Below are 18,694 nucleotides of genomic sequence, written 5' to 3'. Positions count from 1 at the left end.
GTAGCAGTGTGTACAGAATGACAAATTACATCTTCATCTGCCTGCACTAATCTCCTTCTAGTTGAGTTAATCTGCATTGTGCAGCTCTGGCTAGCAGAATGCATGTCCTAAGAGAATGCTGAAGTCAGGACTTCCAGGCAAAATAAAGGAACACTAATTACTTAGAATTGCTTAAAGCTGGAACTGTGCCTCTAATGGACGTTCTAATTACTCAAAATTTGACAGTGGAAGAATTTCTCTTTAATTTGGCTGATCCTTGCTATGGGTAGTGTATCTATTTGGTTCTCCACTGTCTGCCCATAATTTTAATTTGTTATCACCATTGTAAAATTACTGTGTAAATGAATTGTGTTTGTATTTGGAATGGGCATCTTGGACTTGTTGAATGGGTAGTTTATTTCCTTATTTCCTGTCACTGGAAAATTGCTCTGCTGTGTTTCTGTTCATTTTAAAGCAAGGTGACTATTGACTCATCTCCTGTTATTTCAAATGGCTTAGAAATGCACGTCTTTGGTTTGAGCTTGGGGGTTTTGGTTTTGTTTTGTGGGTTCTTCTAAATTTTGCCATTAAGGCAAAGTAAAAAAACATCAAAATCTACTCCCATTTCTGCAAATCAGTGTCAAAAACAACAATTGTAAAAGAGATTTAAGCTGCAAAACCAAGCACTCAGAAAATTAGAAAACGTAAGAATGGAAATTGTCTGTGTAATTTAAATTTTACTCCTTCATGCTTATGTGGTAGGATGGAACTTCTTAATTATGTCATCAGGGCTGTTTTTCTTTGTGTGCAACTGGTAAGTTATTTATTCAGTGTTTTCCTTGCAGCTCTGCTGCTCTTCTCATTTTCAAAAGGTAGGTCTACAAAGCAGCCCCAAAGCCAGAGAAGTAACTTTGCAGTTGGGCTTTGATCCTGCACAGAAATAAGGAGGAACTTTCCTATTCCTTTGGTGTAGGAACTAGTCATGGATGTTTCATCACAAATGTTCCTTTTAAAACATGTTTTAATGTTCTGATTCATTTACAGTCAAAATACCGAATTGATGTTACTTAATTTAAATCCAGTTTTGTTGACATAAAACTTTCCAGTGGCTTATTCTGGTTTAGCCTTTGGTTTCCTTTTATGTCTTCCTTTCTGTACAGCTGAATGAGCTTGTTATTTCTGTCCCTGCAAATAGGAATATTAGTTGTTTACAGTGATTCCAGTCATACAAGGACACAATTAAATGTCCTTGCCTGTGCAGGACGAGCTCATTTTCACAGTGATTTATAATTATGTTCTATTTTAAATTCTTCATAAGAACCTACATAGTCAACAACTTAAAGCAGTTTTAAATAATTATAATTTTTAAATAAGGGGTTTTTTTCCCCTTCAAGGAGCATGGAATAGCAAACTAAATAAAACTCATTAGTAAATTGGGGGGGAAGGGCAAAGCAAAACAGTGGTTTATCTTTCTTTGTCAAAACAAAGCTGAATAAGAAGCTTGTGCTACTAAGAAACTGGTGTTGCAGACAGAGAGGGAGGGAGGGCCCTCTGGGTACAAACAGAAGAACACTCATACAGTTGCTCTTACTGATTTTTTTCCTTACATGCAGAAAATTTTTGGCATTCCCCAACAAAACCCACAAGAACACCTACGTCAAAAAGTTAAATAGGTTTCAAAATCAAATCCTTAAAGGTCAAGAATGCCACATGTATATAAATGGCCAGAAGAATTAAAATTCTACCTCTCTGTGCCTCCAGCCTGGAGTCTGAATGAAGGGGGATTGTGTTAGAGGCAAACAAGCAAAAACTCTAAATTATGTGAGCACATAGTTAAAATTGCCAAATAACCTTCTGTTCATGGGAAAGTGGAGTTACATTCCCTATTAGCTTTAGTTATCCTGATTTTTTAATTAATATTTTCTGCTAATTGAAATATCACATCTGAGACAACTTACATCTATTCTCCTCAAGGTTCCATGTTGATTTTATAAAATTGTGAGCCATGGGACACAGGATCTGTCACTCTGACTTGCTTACAAATAGCCAGACCAGCCGTGGCACTGTGAAAATCATCATTTGCTGTTGTGCTCCTTTGGACCCCAAGGATGTTTGGCACTGTATTGGTCTGGAGGTACAAGAGGCTTTGGCAGCATCCTTTGTACCAGCCAGGCTTGCTTAAGCTCCATGAAATCGCCCAGATCTGGCCCAGGGATGCTGGTGATGGAGTTTGCCAGGCGAGCAGTGCCATGAGCCCGTGCAGAAGCTGCAGGGTCCCATCTGCTCAGGATGCTCAGCCCGTGGCTTAGAGCCCTCCTTGCTGCCTGCTCTCACTCCTGAGCTGCTGCGAGTTGCCACCGTTTTATTTGTCTGCTTTCCACGGGCTTAACTGGCCTAAACAAACTGTTTTAAAGCTATCTTGAGAAACTGAAAACTTCAGCTGCGGCAATGGTGTTTCTCTGGTAGCATAGATACATGTAAACAGACTTTATGGATTTCACATAGACAGGACCCTTTATTAGAAGCAGAAGCTCTTGCAGGATCCTGGAAAGGACTGATCAGCATCCTGATTTACCTTGTTAAACAGGACTGGTATTTCTGTGAGCTGTCACAAATAAATGCGCCCAGATAGGCACAAGGACGGGCAGCCAGGAAACCTTGTATGGGCATCAACTGTGCCAGAGGGCAGGGTGACAGCGAGGAATGCCATCTCCTGAAGTTCCCTGGTTAAGGCAGAACGCCACCTGGCACGAATCCTGGCTGCCATAAGGTTAAAAATAACAAATAGCATCCCTATTACATAAGGAAATCCTTTGTCCCTGTTTAATGGGGCAGTGTGATATGCCGGAAAGAATAAATGTGGAGCTTCTCTGAAGTCTTGTGGTTGTGCTTAGGGCCAAGCCAGCTGAAAATACCAGGGCTGATTGCAAGCAGGACCCTGTGTACAAGCTGCTGGCATTAAACAAGCAAAATCTGGGTGAAATTCCATTGTCTAAGCATGCTCAGCAGCAGCCTCAGCCCAGTTACTGCACTGGTGGCATCTCAGTGCCAAGAAGGACTTTGGGTCCTGTTTTGTGGTGATGATGTTACTGCAATATAAATACAGAGGATTTGTGTGTCCAGAGCAGCCTCAGAACCCTCTGGAGGGCTGCAAGCCATGAAGCACTTCTGGATTCTTGTAGGAAATGGATAATGGAGCAGCTGTGGAAGTTACTGTGGACATTCCTCAAGCTCACCCCAGCAGTGCCATCGACCTCACCTGCCTGCAGGTCACTCCCAGCCCCATGAAGGAAGTGCCTGCTTTGGTTTCAGTTGAAGAATGAACCTGAAGTGGTGGTAATGCTCAGGTATTCCTTTGCATCCCAGGAGACTCTGGCTGTGATGAATCTGCAGCCTGTGTTCAAGCCACAATCTCCTGTTTCAGTGGCAGCTTGCAGGACTGCCAAAGGCAGTGCTGATTTCCAGTTTGATTGCTCAGCTCTGCCTGCACCATCCTCTCTTGGCTGTGAGCCCTCTCAGGTCACTACAGCTGTTACTTGCAACCCTTACCAAAGATTCTTGCCAGCTTTCAGTGCCTGCTGTAAGCAGGAGCATTCATCAGCAGATGGTCCTCACACTTCCCTTTTAGGTCCCCAGCTGTACCCACACCACCTCCGTGCACCCAACTGTGCTTCCACTTTCTGTCTCTGTGTGAAAATGTGCCTTCAGGGGCTTGGCACTTCAGCTGGGATAGCAGGAAGCATTGAGGATTGAAAGACCTTGATATTGGAGTTCTAAGAATGGAACTATCCTTAAAATTCCCCCCACATTCCTTCAAGATGGCTCTGGATTTCCATCCCACCAGTGTTCCCTGGGGACATGTCCCACCAAATAAATGCAGACCTTGCATCTGGATGTGCTTTTGTTTGGAAGAGAGGAGGCCAGTCTGAACCTCATCCCAGACTGCTGTCTTGTGGAAATTGAGAGAGGTGGTAGAAGATATTTAAGCACTTTTAGAGGTGCCTGAGGTGACTGAAAGGAGCCTTCAAACAGAGGCTGTCAGTGCCCTGATAAGGCTGGGGGGCTCTGCCTCTTGTCTGGGCAGTGACACTGTGTTGGTGCTTTCCAGCATCCCCCCTGTGAGTGTTCCTCCTCTGGCTCTGGGTGCAGGTTCCAGGCAGGATCGTGCAGGGTCACTCTCTGGGCTCTCCCTTCATGGAAACAAACACTCACTGCCCAAATTACAGCGTTGTTCATGAGCCCTCAGCAGTGGGAAGGGTGAGCATGGTGAAGGAACAGTGGCAGGGAGATGCTGCTCTTAGAAATTATTGTAGAGGACACACACCTCAGAACCCAGACCACTGCCAGATATTTTTATGATCGAAAAGAAGAAAACACTTTATATAATTTGAATTTCCAGTGCTTTTAACATGTTGTTTAATCTCAGAGATGGACATTCTGCAGTGGGCAGATGGTTGCATTATGAATATTGTACCAGCATCTTTCTTGCCTTCCTGTGCAAATTCCTGAGTAGATTACAACTTAATTTAACTGATAGATGGAAAAGTTCAGCTGGCTGAATTAGCAAAGAAGATGAGGAGGAAGACAGCTCATCAAAGTTAGGAAATGCATAAGTTGAAAATAGGCCAGGTATTGGTGTCTGGATTCTAGGTCTGATAAAACTCATTCAAAAACTACCACCTGTGCAGCAATATGGCATGAAACAGCTCTCTGCACTGTATTGTGTTACTCTTCTTTTGAGAAGCCAGAAGCTACAGAGCATGGAATGTGGAAGGAAAACTACAGCGAACTTGACAATTATTTCCAGAGATTCATTTAGTCCTAGAAAATATTCATTGGCTCACTAAAAAAACCAGGGGTTCTCCCGTTGTTTTCTAAATCCTTTTTTTATTATTGCAGCTGTCTTTGGACAAAGGGAGGGGAGAAAAGCGACCACAGAGAGCTCAGGAGTACATCTTTGACATTGTTTAGTGAGAAAACAGTGACTGTTGTTAAACCACCCTGCTAACACAGAGCAGACAGAGCATCTCAGTTCATTTTTGTTTGGTTTTTGTTTTGAGGGTTCCCAGCAGAAGCTGAAAGGGTGGCAGGTGAGCCTGGATTTGTGCAGTTCCCCACACTGCAGGTGGTTACTGCTCCAAGAGAATGAGGGGAATGTGACCAAGGCTGCCTTTCTGCAGACAGCACATCCTCAATTTCTGCTCTGCTTGTGACAGTGTTCCCCTCCTTGCTAATGGGATGGGATTGCAGCCAGCAGAATGGATCAATCAGCCTTTATTTGCATCATTGCTGTGGGTCCTGTCTCCCTCACAAAATTGCTTTAATGGTCAAATTAAACTTTTGACTCACTCTACAGCTGAAGGCACTGGTGGTTTGGATTGTCCAGAGGAACACTGCAGAGGGTGCTGGGTGGGCTCCTCACTGCTCCTGGAAAAGGGCACCTGAGTTCAGGTAATGGGGAACAGAAACTTCACCTTTTAGACAGAAAACCAGTTCCACTGTAATGTGGAACTGTGTGCTGACTGAAACTGGCAACAACAGCACACGTGCCACAGAAGCTGCTGATGCTTGTAATTTTTTTTTTTTTTTTTTTTTTTTTTTTTTTTTTTTTTTTTTTTTTTTAAGGACTGAAAAGTATTTCCAGTTCAGCCAGTTACAGGAGGGTAATTATCGATCCCATAAAACTTTTTGTCACTGAGATTTGAAAATAACAAAATACCACACACTGGTGCCACAGCCCCATGGATTAAAACATGCTGCAGCATTTCAGAGTGACTTTTAATATGTGGAAATGATAAAATAATTGTCTCAGAGGAAAACAGACAGATGTCTCAGCTGGCTTATCTAGCAAATCCTGCCATTTCTCTGAGACATGACCTTTACCTAGGTCATCCTGCCTTTTTTGCAACTCAACTGGATCATTCTGATGAGCACCAGCTTGACATAACCTTGAAATGGGTTCAAAATCTGGCCCAAGCTGTTTTGTGGATAGAAGAAAGTAAAATGCTTGTAGTCCCTCTCTGATTGTCAGGATGCTAAGGCTGTAATTCAAGTCATTAGGCTTAGTCTATAAAGCCCTTCATAATCCAAGTCTTAAGAACCTGAAAGGTCGCTTGTGGTCCAATAATCCTGAATAGTAAATGTGATGAGCTGGCAGTGACTGTCCTGATCCTAAAGCATCTCTCCAAATAAACACTGGTCTCTGCCCCAAAAGCATATGCACGTTATTTCCAGATGAGCCAAGAGGCTGGGCAAGGAATAAGCAGCTTGCCTGCTGAACAGCTTTGTGCAACACTGATTTGTTTGAAATTATTTCATTAACTGGACTGAAGGAGTAGACAAGAGGGTGCTGGAGGTTTTAAAGACACACCCTGCTCTGGATGCAGTGCTCCACTGGAGAGACCCTTGCTCGTCACCAAGATCCCTCAAATCCTCCCCAAAATCTGCCAGTGCAGCTGCTCACGTGAACGAAAGGAGCAGAGGTTGCTCATGGTAGGAGTGGCTCATCCCTGGTCTGAGCATGGTGTCAGAGGTTGTTCATGTTCACACAAGGGATGGGGACAGTGAATGTGAAACATCTGGCCAGAGGTGCAGCAGCTGGCATGAAGCAGGCAGGCAGCTGAGGAGACCTGGCAGATCCTGGGTGCCATGTCCCAGCTGTGACCCCTCTGCAGGGATCCAAAGGGCAGTGGCTGTGTGCAGCAGCACAGAGAGGGGGTTTGGTGCCTGGCAGTGCAGGATGGCAGCGTGCCAGGAGCCCCAGGTAGTTCTGTGGGAGGCAAGGACAAGTGGACAGGTGTGGAGGATGCAGGCACGGACTGATGGCATAATTTACAGGGTCAATTAAGCATGAGCATTTAAGGAGCTCAGTCCTTTACTCACCTCCTTGATACCTCCTCAGGAAGGTGCAGGAGAGTTAAAGAAATGGAGGACTGGACACACTGAACCACTTATGGGAACACTTTGTGCCTGACCCTCCTTTTCATGCCTGTGTTTGTGCTGAGGGCAGTTAGATGTCAGCTGGGAGTAGGGCTGCATGACTTTGTTTTTCCTCTTAAATGTCTCCTTGCCTTTCAATTTGTTCAGTATTTGAACTGATTTTCATCTTTATATTGTATTTATTTAGTGGTGCTCTGGATATGGTTATTTTTGTGCCCTGAAGGGCCTACTTTTCCATTCCATTTTAATATATAACTTCTATTAACATCGAGGCTTGCTGCATGCATAAAGGGGCACTGAATAGCTAAACTTAAATACCTGTGACCTCTTGGCTCTTCTGTATGGAGTGGTTATTAATGCTTTGTCCTTGCTGTGTTTCATCAGAAGATGCTGCCACACCAGGCAGAGCTGGGGAGGTCTGATCATCCCTTTATTACAGATGGGTAAAACAGAGGAAAAGAGATTAAAAGATTTGCCAGGAACACAGAGCAATCAGTGGCTGTGCTGAAAATAGAAACCAGGCTCCTGGTTTCCATTCCCCAAATCTGGCCTCTAGACAACACTATATTAAAAATGTAAATGCAAACATAGACAATCTTTCCTTTTTCCAACCTTTCCTGTGAACATTTTGTGTCCTTTTGACTCTGTTTCACAGAATAACCTGGGAGCATTTGGATCAGAGAACCAGGAGCTGTCTGGGCTGAGCTCACTGGATGCTGCAAAGGGAACTGGACTGGACCACCAAAACCTCAGAGTGACCAAAGAGCTCATGGCAGAAGGTGGGAGGAGACTTGTGTCTATTTTGAGGCAGAAAAGTATTCAGTAGCTGTAGGCTACTGTTCAAAATACTTTGATTACTGTATTTAAGGAAGCCAAAAGTGATACTGTTGTGACAGCCAGTCCCTCAGCCTTTGTATTCTAGAAAATATTCTCTCTTGTGATGCACCACAGATCCAAAGCTGGCAGCAGAAGGACTGCAGGCATTTTAACTGTTTGCTATTAAGTCTGCAGATGATGGGTAAATCAAACACAACTGAGGTTTGAAATGCACAGCCAGAAGGGAAGAGTGGATTGGGTCTCACTGAGGAATGGCACAGCTGCAGGGCCTCCTGCTCTTCATGACAGAGATGCTGGCAGTGCCATTACTGGGCTCATTCCTCTGGGCTTGGCCCAGCTTTATTTCTGTTCCCATATTGTTCCTCCATGCTGTAAACAGGCTTGATGATCAAAAAAAAATAAAAATAGCATATGGATGCAACCCAACCAAAGAGCCAGAGTAAACTTCATGGGAGAAACTGGATTTAGAAATGCACCCCTGAGTCATGCCAGAGAGTCCACGTTAAAGGCTTTTTAAAGAAGCAATTAGAAAGCAGTCTCCTTTTAAAGATAATTCCCAGAGCTTATTACAGGGACAGAACATGCAAATTAGGGCTAAATTCTGCCTGTCTCCCTCCTGTGCATGTCTTTGTGTGAGCAGGGCTCGAGATGTGGCCACACTTCAGGTCCCACAGTGACAGCAGCGTGGGGCTCACTGCTGTGTCCAGGGAAACTGGAAATCCAGAGGGAACGTGGCCACATCCTCAATGGGACACCTGAGAGGGAAAGTGAGTGTTGGAGCCTGTTAGGGACTGACCCCACTGATTCAATCCTGAATTCCTGCTGTTGTTACTGGCAAGCTTAAAATAAACACTGGGAAAACTCAGCTGAAGTCAAAGGGATGAGAGCTGACCTTGCTGGAGCTGATGCATCTTCCCTGAGGCAAGTCATCCCAGAGCTCAGGACCCTCTGAATCCCTTTCCACTCCACAGAAGCCCAAAATAAGTGAGATAAGATGAAACATAAATCAAGGTGGCAAGCTGAGGACATCCCCTCTCCCTGGGGTTAGAAAGAGCCTGGATCTGAGGAGCTGTGGGACCAGGGGCTGCTCCTCTGCCCAGAGGGGGGGACATGGTGGGCAGGTGGGACTGTCCCCTCAAGGCTCACAGGCCTGGGCTAAGGGTTCAGCTCACCTCTACAGGTGGGCTCAACCTTGAATATTTTAGTGTCTGGGAAAAGCCTCTTTAGAAAAGATCTTTTGCTTCATCTTCATGCTCACTGTTGGAATCGTAGCAAGAAAAAAGCAGTTTTCATTAGCAAAACTGTTGCCTTTTGCCATTTCTGCAGGCTTAGGAGAGCAAAGTCTCACTGCTGAAGACTGAACATGATGCAGTTCTCAATGTTCAGCCCAGCAGCTTCTGAAATACATCCACATTTTGTGAGGTTAACAGCACTAAAGTTACTGATGCTGAATTTTTTACTGGTTGAGGCCATATGTCTCTGACCTAATTAGACTTTTACTGGCTAATGGTTTATGGAGAAAACCTCTGAGGGTTTTGTGTCTGGTTCCTGAAGAATCAGTCAAGAGGGAAATGCAGCTGCCTGGTGCTATGCTACTGCTTTGGAATGGGCAAGTGCCTCGTTCACTCACTGCAGGCTGATGCCTGTCCCTGCTGTTAACCAGGGCAGATAACACTGATACATTTTAACTTAAAATTAGTGACTGGATTAAATATTAATCTGTAACCTCCAAAAGAGCACTGTGCCCCTTTGGCTGGTGATGGTGTGCATGATTCATTAGCATTTCTGAACCTCACAATTTGGAAATCCCTGAGATGCTTCCAGGGCAGTCGGGGTTTGTTTAAAGCAGCTCTTAGAGCTCATTTCTCAATATTGCCACTGCTGAGACCACAGGTAAAAAACTACAGGCTGGATTTTGCAACTGCAAGTCATGTTTCAAGTGCTTCAAGGGTGATAAAATACCTGAATTTTGATAGATTTTGTTACTTCATTATCTGCTGGGGGCACATTTAATGTGTCACCCCTTTTGGTGCACCTGTAAGTGTTGACTGGTTCTGGTCATGCTTCTGTCACTGTTTCATGTGGCTTTTGAACTAATCTTTTTTCTTTTCCATTTGGATTTTTCTTCTCTAAGCCAGGGATAATGGCACTTCTTTAGCTGGAGTGCACTTCATGTTCAGGTGAAGGGTGCAGTGCTGCTGCTGAAATGTGTCACAGATCCCAGTGAGAAAGAGGATGGGGCTTTTTAAAGGGCTGTAGAAGCTGGTATCATACTTAACACCATTTAAACACTTTAACTTTCCTTTGGCAATTGGCTGACCTTCATCTCTGGACAGAAAACCCAAAACCTCCCAAACCCAGTAGGAGCTGGTTCCCCCAAGCTCCGTCCCGAGACCCGAGCTCACGACAGGCAGCTCCAGCCTGGAAGGCAAAGCTTGCACACGGATTAATGGCTTAAAGGAGCCTGCTGGGTTCAGGGTCAGCAGCGTTTTGGCTGTGGAAGGCTCAGAGGAGTTGGAGGGTGGGTTTGGGGGGTGGATTTGGGCCAGAGCTTGGTCAGGGCTGTCCATGCTCAGCTGCACCAGGCTGTCAGCACGTGTTAATTAGCTGAGGAGAAGGGTCCAGGGCAGCTTGTGCTGCTTCAAAGGGCCCTTCAGGGGAACATCTAAAACACAGCTTGCAAGAAAAATAAATGAAGGAGGGCTCAGTTTTTTCCTGTGGCCGCCTGCAAGCTGTGGCCATGAGCAGGGAGTGCTGCCGAGGCCACCCACGCCGGAGCTGCGGCTCCTTGCTGACCTGTCCAGCAGCCCCCAGGCTCCAGCAGAGTCCCAGGACACAGCCCAGCCCCCCTGGGCTTGCTTAGGGGTGTCCTGCTGTGCAGGACAGCAGTGGGGAGGGAAAGGCCACGTTCCAGGATGTAACCTGTCAAACCCCAGCTGGACCAGCCTCGCCCTCTCGGCCAGGCTGGCTGCAGTTTGGGGAGCAGCACGGGGGCTGTGCAGCTGGGAGGCTCTGCCTGCTCCTGATTTTGGGTTTCCTGTGGAAGAACTGCCAGTCCTGGCCTCTGTCCATGTCCCCAGCCCCACCTGCTCTTGGCTGGCTCCTCAGTTTCTGCTCTCTGATCCTCTTTGTCCAAGAGTGTCTGATTTGGATGGGCTCAACCTCCTAATAATTCTACACAGCCCAAGGAATAACTTTCCTTCCCAGCTGCAGCCCTGGGGGTGGTTCAGTCCCAGAGCTCTCTGTCTTTTCTTCTGGGCTTCCCTTTGTGTTATTTCTCTTGTGACTTGTGACATGACCCTGCCCTGACAGGGGAAGTTTTGATTTTTTTTGAGAGATCATTTACTCCTAGATAAACATTGATTTTCATTTTAATTTTTAACCTATGTTTCTGAGGTGACAATGCTTTTGTAGGCCATCTAAAAAGCTGTTATCTTTGCCCACCTTTGCCTCTTTCATTTGCTTCACCCAGCAGGTAATGAGTAACCTGTCCTCCTGAGGGCTGGCAGAGGTGGTCTCTCTGCTTCCTTCTCCATTCTCCCTGGGAATCATGAACACATTTTTAGTGTCAGAGTGACATCTCTCTGCCCCTTGCTTTTGGTAATTCTCACGCTGTGTGACACTGCCATTGCTGCAGTGTGCCCTGCTCCACCTCTGCTCTGCATGGAGCTCCCAGGAGAGCTGCTGGGGAAGGGTCGGGCTGAGCCAGCCCCAGAGTGGGCTCCAGGCACAAGGGCTCATTCACACCAGCCTGACACACGCCCTGGGCCACAGCCCTGTCTGCTCAAAGCCACACAGGCAAGGCCTTGTCCAGGCAGGGACGTGGATGGGCACATCCAGACTCCCAGGCTCCTGCTCTCACCACAGATGCTGTTGTTTGTGACACACGTGGGTTTGGGGCTCCTGGGTGGTGCAGAGGGCTGGGGCAAGCTGAGGTCACGTCCTTTCCAGTCAGCCCAGCTCCCTCCTGAGATGGGGAGAGAGAACAGCTTTAAAGAGGGTGCTGTGGCAGTGCAGGTGTGACCTTCCTGCCCCTTGGAACAATCCCAGAGCACCCTAAAGGCTGACACCATCTCAGAGCACAGCACGGAGCAGGGCAACATCCTTGGGATCTGAAAGGACTCAAACAAAACAGCAGTCAAATGCTTTTTTCCTGCTTAGGGGGCATTGTGAGATCAGGGTAATTTTCCTAAAGTGCTGTGTCTTTCCCCTGCCAGGTGCTGCCACTCTTCACCCACCCAGCAGGACTTGTCACTCCCCCTGGTGACCTCCATGCTCTGATTTTTCCCTCCTCAGCCTGGTGTTCACTGTCCTTTTGGGGTTCCCAGGGGTGGTGCTGGCTGGCAGGAAGGGCACAGAGAGCAGCTGTCTCCACGTTCTGTCACATCCAGCATGGGCATGGTACAGGTTGGACAGATAAGGATGTGTTGGCTGTGCTGCTTCTCAGATGTGTTACAAGTGCAAGGCTCTGTGAGAGTCTTGAGCTGAACCTTGAGCTCTGTCCTTATTCTCAGGGCTACTCTTGTAGGGCTTCTTTTTCTTAAGAAAAATATGTCTGGGTGTCTTTTTGTTTCTTTTATCAGTTTTTTTGCTTTTAGTGACTTTTGGGTCACATTTCAAGGTAGTGGTTTTTTGGTGTTTTGGGGTTTTTTTTTTTGTTTTTTTTTTTTTTTTTTTTTTTTGCAGTGTAGAGGGAAGAAAATTATTTTTTTGACAACACAAAGGCTGAGGACCTTATGCAATCCCCTGTGCAGTTACTGGGAGCTCAGACAGAGCAGGGATCACGATGACTCATGATAAAGGCTGCAAGAACTGGCAGGAGTGCAGCAGCACGGGCTGTTTGTACCTCAGACAATTAGCTCTGTAAACAGATTTTCGTCATGATTCTGAGCTGCATGTTGAAAACGAACACATTGCCCAAGACTAGACATTGGAAAACAATGAAGGGAACCATCCAAGGCTGAGTGAGAAAGATTTGATGACCTAATATGTATATAATGCATGCAGCATGTGTCTGAGGGGGTTCATCTTGTTGAGAGGGAGGCCCAGTGTGAGGAAGGGTCCCCTGTGCCACTTCCCAGTGGCTGGGTGAAGATCCTGGCTGTGCTCAGCCCTCCTGGGAAGGGAGGTTTCTGCACTCTACCCAAACACCTCCGTGCCCTCCTGGCTGAGCATTGTTTTGGCTGCAGGTTCAGCCAGCTGGGGGAGGGAGTTCCCCAGCTGTCAGCAGAGGTGCCTCCCACCACCCCTCCTGTCCCCCTGCAGTTTGTCCTCTGAACCACAAGATGTTCAGTGAAATCCCGTGTCCTGTTCTCAACAGGGATGGAGCAGTGTCATCTGCTGCCTCTGAAACAGCTGGGTCGTTTTTTAGGGAAAAACAAGTCAGCCTGAGACTGACTCATCCACTGAGCTTCTCACTGGGTCAGGCTGCAGGGACAGAGCTATGAACAAGCCAGAGCCAGAGCTTTGGTGTGAGCAGCACACAACTGCCTAAAATAATGCCTAATAATGCCTAAAATAATGCCTCCTGCCCAGAAAGATTCTGCATACCTGGGGTTTCTGGGGAGAATTTGCTTGTTTCTTTGCTTTTGTCAGTATTTTTTGCCAGAATAAACCACAAAGTACCAGCATGCTCTATTTCCTAGGATTTTCAGTCCAAGCAAGGACTAAGGTGGAAGAGAGGAGGAATCAGGTTTTTTCATATTCAGAGTTCCTTTATTTAAAAACAGACCAGTGACAAAACTACTGAAAAACTGACTTTATTTGTGGATGTAGAAAGAAAAACTCATTCCAGTTATTTTCTTCTGGATGCTGTGTGAACGTCCAGAATTAACCTTTTGTCTTAGGGACAATTGAAGATGTATTTGAGGGTTTCTAGGTTCAGGTTGAGCAGAAATCAGCAAAAATTCTAGCCAGTTAGCAAGAGCAAGAGGTTTGTGAACCTTGTTCTGCAGCCAGTTTGTCTATATCACTGAGAAATAGTGTAAGTAACTTCCCTGCACATAAAATGCAGCTGCTTATTGTGCTGTGAAATTTAACAGTGCTGAGTGTAATTGATTTATAATTCATGTGAAAGATAAAATCAATGATCTAACTTCAAAACAGAATAGTTTTGGCTTACTAAACATTTGGAGTTTTCTTTGCGAAATGCTTTATCTTTTTGCTTTATTACCTCTTTAAAAATGTAATTTCATTGTTTCATGAGTTTACTATTACTTTCTTGTAATTGTATTTTTTTAATTCATGTTTATAGGCTCTATCTAGACAAGTCTGACAGGCCCCATTCATTTCTGTAAAGGATTTTAACTAAGAGGAGGCCCTTTGATTCGTTAAAATTTTTTAGTTACCAAAAAAGAGAGTCCAACCACATCATGTGGCTGCTCAAGTAAACGATGCCTCCATTAAGACATTTGAGTGTTACAAGGCAATTGGTGAGTTTAATTTTTTTCTGATTTTTTCCTGTGTTTAGTTTTTTAATTTCTACCCATTCCTTGGATTTCTCCTCAACCCTCTCAAGATAATACTGAAAAAGGTAGAAGGGGTGGGTGTGACCATAAAGAAATGCCCCGAGGAAAGGAAAGGGAGTATGAATGAGAGCAGCCTGATGAGCTACACTGATGCTTTGGTATTCAAACAGAGGTATTTTAACCATATGATGATTCCTGGTGCTTTATGCAAAGATGCTGATGAGATTGTTGTCTAAGGAACACTCTCTCTGGCTGTTTGTATGGAAATATTTAAATTTTGGGCAATCATCCTCCTATTTTAGTACACCCAATGCTTCATGCTGAAGGAAAAGCAAGACAAATGTTGTCATCAGCTGTCAGCTACAGTCCATTCCTTGCTGGAGAGTGAGAGAGGCAATGTCACCTTTCCAGCTCTCCCCAGGCAGGCACATCCCTCCCTACGGGCATGGGGAGAGGCAGCAGAGTTAGAGAGATGGGAAATTCCTGTGGCATTTGTGCAAACCCCTCACCAGCTCCCACGTGGTGGATTTCACAACAGGAACACTTGTGTGGGAGTCTGGATCAGCCTGTGTTTGCCCTTTTCCTCCAAGTGTTTGCATCCGCATTCTTGGGCCGGGCAGTGGGACTGGAAAGGGTTTCCCACCAGCAGCAGGAAGCAGGAAAATGGAGCTGATGTGTCAAGGGTGTCCTGGGTCTTCATGGCTCTCCTGTGGCTCCTAGAAGGGCCTGGCACACACACAGAAACATTCCAGCTCCTCCACTTAGATATTCTGCACCTCTCATCAAATTTCTGCCTTCTCAGGAGCCACAGGGAGTGGTTGGAAGTCCTGAGCTGGTCATACACCCACTGCCTAGAGTAGATAAATGCCATGTGGTGTTGAAAAATGGATGAATCTGTGCAATTGGTTCATTTTGGGGTGGCAAAATCTCAAGTGTGCAAATATTTCTTCTGAAAACTGAAGGAATTCTGTACTGAAATGTCAATATGATGCAACTTGTCACTTGTCACTCACCTGCATCCCACTGTAATGTCTCTGGAACCTGGGTTACCTGTCCAAGTTTTCTTTTTTTTATTCTAGAAGTTCATTTTTCCTTCATCCATCCCTAATAAAAGCAATATATGTTTTCTTTCTGCAGATCATGATGCTGCTGTGTTCACCTTGCTCCTGGCTGGCACTCAAACAGCATCCACAGCATTGCAATGGGACCTCCTGCTGCTGCTGAAGGAGCCCCAGATTCAAAACAAGGTTTTGCTTTGCTTGCACAGTGTGCTGAAGTATCCTGCAGTGACATTGTAAGTGATGCTCACCTGTAAAAGCTTCATAGGCTCTCATGTGTGCTAGAGCATCCAAAATCTGGGTGCTGTCCACCTCCATGCAAGCACTGAATGCTGCCATTCAAGATCAAAGCATCTGAGAGGTTGTTCTCTACCCCAGGGGCTGCAGACCTCCTGTCCTGGGGTGTCCCAACCCACATTCAGCAGGAGCTGGCATTCACAGGTGTTTCACCACTGTCCCTGCAGAAAAGGGCGGCACAGAGACTGAGTTCTTGGCCCTGGCTGCTTCCCTGCCTTTGAGATGGCATTTCCCAAAGCAGTGATCCATGGGGTGTGGAGATCCATCCCTCTCCTGCCACAAGCTCCTGGTGCACCTCAGTGACACCCCTTTCAAGGCTGCTTGAACCCCAGGGCACTTCCTGCCCTCCAGATGAGGGGTGCAGCTCACCAGTGATCCACAGGGCAAAACACACCAGGAGTGAGCCAGCCCCAAGCACAGGGCTTTGGGAGGGGAAGAGCCAGTTCCCCAACCCCTCATCTCCTCTGGGTGCAGCCCAGCGCCAATGTGACTTCAGGGCCAGGCACACTTCCCTTTTCCCACAGCTCAGCTCACAGCCTGGGGTCTGTTCCTTGTTCCCTTCCCTCCCTGCAGAGCAGTGCTGCCTCTGCCCTGCCAGGACACTGCCTCTGCCCTGCCAGAACATTGCCTCTGCCCTGCCAGGACACTGCCTCTGCCCTGCCAGAACATTGCCTCTGCCCTGCCAGGACACTGCCTCTGCCCTGCCAGGACATTGCCTCTGCCCTGCCAGGACACTGCCCCTGCCCTGCCAGGACACTGCCTCTGCCCTGCCAGGACACTGCCTCTGCCCTGCCAGGACACTGCCTCTGCCTTGCTGGAGGCACATGGAGAGCAGCTGGGCAGCAAGGAAGCCTGGCCCACGTCTCTCCTCTGCTCCGTCACTGGGGAACAGCCAGCACTGTTGTAGTTTAGTCACTGGATTGTTTAGGTTGGAAGAGACCTTCAAGATAATGAAGTGTAACTATCAAACAGCAGCACCACCATGTCCTCGTGTGCTGCATCCATGTGGTTTGGAACACTCCATTGCACCTCTGGGCTTCCCCCACCCTGCTGGGCTGGGGACAGATCACAATTAGTCAGTAATTCCAATGAACTGGGTATTTTCACTAATGAAGGGTCTTGCTGGCAGGTGCAGGCCCAGGAATTGGTTCTTCAGAAGAAGAAGCCAGCTGCCAGACACAGCCCAAAGGGAGGAATGCTGAGTGGGCAGGCCAGAAGCTTGCAACATCCACACATGCTGCAGCAGAGCATGGCAGTGCTGTGGGGAAGAGCAGGGATCCCCCTGCTCACCCCTGTGCTGCAGATAAAACAGGGAAAATGGGAGATGAATGTAACCCCAGCCATCCCTGCACACACCTGGTTCTGCAGGTTCGTGGGAAATGAGTGTCTTTGCTCCCAGCCGTGCAGCAGGTGATGCAGGTGGGCTGAGGGGGACATGGACCCTGCAGATTTAGCCCTGACTCCTTCCCCAGCCCGGATTTGTGCTGGCAGGGCTCGGGCCCAGTGAGGGCACAGGGCCGCGCTGCCTGTGCCTCAGAGGGATCCTGGTGCCATCTCGTGGCAAAAACAAGCTAGAAATGAGATTGTGTGCAATGCTCATTGCTCTGGCCGTGCAGGTGGAGTTGCTGCAATCCCTAACCCCGATCCTTGCCCCTCTCAGGGCAGGAGCCCCTGGTGCCAGCATCACCAGCCTGGGGTGACAGGCTGGGCCAGGGGACAGCTGCCAGCGCCCTGAGCCACAAAGTGAGGTGGTGTTGTTCAGCTCTGACTCTAAACACCCAGGCACCTGTCCTGCCCCAAGGTGTTTGCCTTCAATCCAGGTGAGAGTTGCAAGGCACAAACTTGTTTTGCAGCTACAGGGAAGACCCTCAGGGCCACTTAGGAATGTGGAAATGGTATTTCCACCTCTGAGAGCCAATGTTTTCTGCTAGATAAATAGATAGCTGAGTCATAATCAATGTTCTGCCATCGCTTGGCTGAGCAAATAAACAAGAGACAGGCACTTTATTTTGTGGAGATATATTCAGCAGTGTAATTCAGTGTGCTGGGGAGGGATCACTCCTATCCATCTGCTGACACAGGCACAAGCAGGATGCATTTTTCAAAGGAATCCAAGGAACCAGTTTTCCTTGGATGTTTGCAGCTCTGGAGGCTGCTGTGCCGTGGAGGAAGGGATCCATGTCTCTGCTTCAAAGCCAAGAGCCCCAGAGCCCATGGCAAGGGGCAGGTCTGGGGTTCCACCAGAGAATTTGTGCAGAGTTGAGCCCAGCTCAGTGTTGCTGCCTAGAGCACTACACTGCTGCTTTATCTACCTTTTCAGTTCATGTTATTTTGGAGGGGTTAAAACTGGAACAGTCCTGGCCTTTCTGAAGGCAAAAGTGTTATTTTATGTCAGCCAGACCAAGACTTCCTCCACAGAGCTGATATCTGGTTTGCTCCCCAGTTGCTTTACCTGCCTCTCCTTGCCTTCCCATCCAAGCACTAAACAGAGGGACAGCACCAGCAGCAGGGAGAAATGGTGGCAACCTTTAATTCAGCCTCTGCAAGCAGGAGGCACAGAAGTGAAGAACTGAAATTGTCCCCAGGGCTGACTCACAGCCCAAAGCTGAGGAATTTGCCCTGGTGAAACCACCCTGCAGGTATGAAGGGTCTGCTGTTGAGTTGGTGTTTACTAGGATGAACATATGCAAAACTTCTCACCCATGGGATACATCTAACATTTTATCTGTTGTCATTCTGGGCTCAGGACCAACCTTTCATGGTGTTTGCATTTCTGTGTGCTGCAAAGTTGGGTGCCAGGCATAGGAAATGTAATGAGGACGTGGGATTAAAACTTTATTGGGTTCCCATGAAGGGGAAACAAACAATATGATAAAGCACATGATAAGGATGTGGAGGAGTGGGAAGTCACAGGCAGATAAACGGATGGAAAATTGCTTTAGCTGGAATAAGGTTGTGGAATATGATGGCATGTAAGAGTGAGATAGAGACAACAGCCAGGCTGAGCTACAGAGGAGAGGAAGCCAACCAAAACCAGCTCTCATTTAATCCCTGATCCCCACTCTCTGTGCACGTGTGTGTGCAAAACAAGCACTGTGAAATTAGGCTGCATTTGCA

The sequence above is a fragment of the Passer domesticus genome, chromosome 15 (assembly GCF_036417665.1).
Source record: "Passer domesticus isolate bPasDom1 chromosome 15, bPasDom1.hap1, whole genome shotgun sequence".
Taxonomy (NCBI): domain Eukaryota; kingdom Metazoa; phylum Chordata; class Aves; order Passeriformes; family Passeridae; genus Passer; species Passer domesticus.
The sequence above is the reverse complement of the archived record's forward strand: the minus strand, read 5'-3'. Positions refer to the sequence as shown.